General features: G+C 40.7%; 1 long non-coding RNA gene across 1 annotated transcript; it reads left to right on the top strand.

Annotated features, from left to right (window-relative positions):
• Positions 1-10: 10 nt before the first annotated feature.
• Positions 11-1,166, top strand: LOC113979480. The gene is made up of 3 exons (XR_003537884.1): positions 11-95; positions 270-388; positions 975-1,166. It is a non-coding gene; the product is annotated as an uncharacterized LOC113979480 (long non-coding RNA).
• Positions 1,167-1,178: the final 12 nt, after the last annotated feature.

The raw sequence follows: 1,178 nt of genomic DNA, 5'->3' as shown, positions 1-1,178 counted from the left end.
AGACCAGCTGAGTGAGATTAAGACAAAGGAAGAAGAGCATCAGCGCAAGATCAATGACCTCAATGCTCAAAGAGCTCGTCTGCAGACAGAAGCAGGTAACACACCACCACATCTCTCTGGAATGGAACAACCTGTAACTAATGATAACAAAAAAAGGAATGAAGCTTTGCTCAAGTTGATCTAGTCTCTGTGATCTGTTATATAGTGCTTAAAAGATACATTGACTTAGTATTGATTTTAAATTGCAGTCTGCCTGTAAACTTTCTTAGGTGAATATTCACGCCAGGTGGAAGAAAAAGATGGTTTGATATCTCAGCTATCCAGAGGCAAACAGGCATTCACTCAACAGATTGAGGAACTAAAGAGACATTTAGAGGAAGAAATAAAGGTAAATGTATTTCCAGTAAGGGGGTTGACTTTGGACTGAGGTTCTGTTTTCTTTCAGGATATGTCCTACTCTCACATAAAATCAGAATGTTAGCCATATCAGTTTAATTTTTGAGCTATCAAACAAGATGGACAATTTTGCCACCTTAATCTCTAGTGTGGGAAGGGAAATTGAGGAAGACATCCTCTCCAATTTGGATACTAAGACAGAGAAAAACATTTTTAGGTCTTTATTCAGATTTATAACGGTATATAAAAAAAGATTGAGATATATCTAAAAATAAACTGTGCGTCTTAGTCTACTTTTCTGAGCTGAAAATTTAGAGTATATTTAGAGTATATTTAAAGGGATTCAACAATTTATAGGTGTCATTTAGAATTTATCCATCATCTTTCCTGAGAATACTTTCTACATTCTGATGAATGAAGTGATAAGAAAGTTCTCTATATGTGAAATCAATATGCTATTTTCCCATGGGTTGACTTTAAATGTCAGATGGAAAGACTCTTCAACCACTTCACTTCGTGAAGTTAACATTCTGCGGTCTCACAGGAAATTAATTGTCCCCATCCAATTGTCTCCCAAGGCCAAGAACGCCCTGGCCCACGCCCTGCAGTCCGCTCGCCACGACTGTGACTTGCTCCGGGAACAATATGAGGAGGAGCAGGAAGCCAAGGGGGAGCTGCAGCGCGCCCTGTCCAAGGCCAACAGCGAAGTGGCCCAGTGGAGAACCAAATACGAGACGGACGCGATTCAGCGCACGGAGGAGCTCGAGGAGGCCAAGTACGTG

Source organism: Neopelma chrysocephalum, unplaced genomic scaffold (assembly GCF_003984885.1).
Source record: "Neopelma chrysocephalum unplaced genomic scaffold, ASM398488v2 Primary Assembly neopelma1_81212, whole genome shotgun sequence".
NCBI lineage: Eukaryota > Metazoa > Chordata > Aves > Passeriformes > Pipridae > Neopelma > Neopelma chrysocephalum.
Note: the sequence above shows the minus strand (reverse complement) of the source record. Positions and strands in the feature narration are given on the sequence as shown.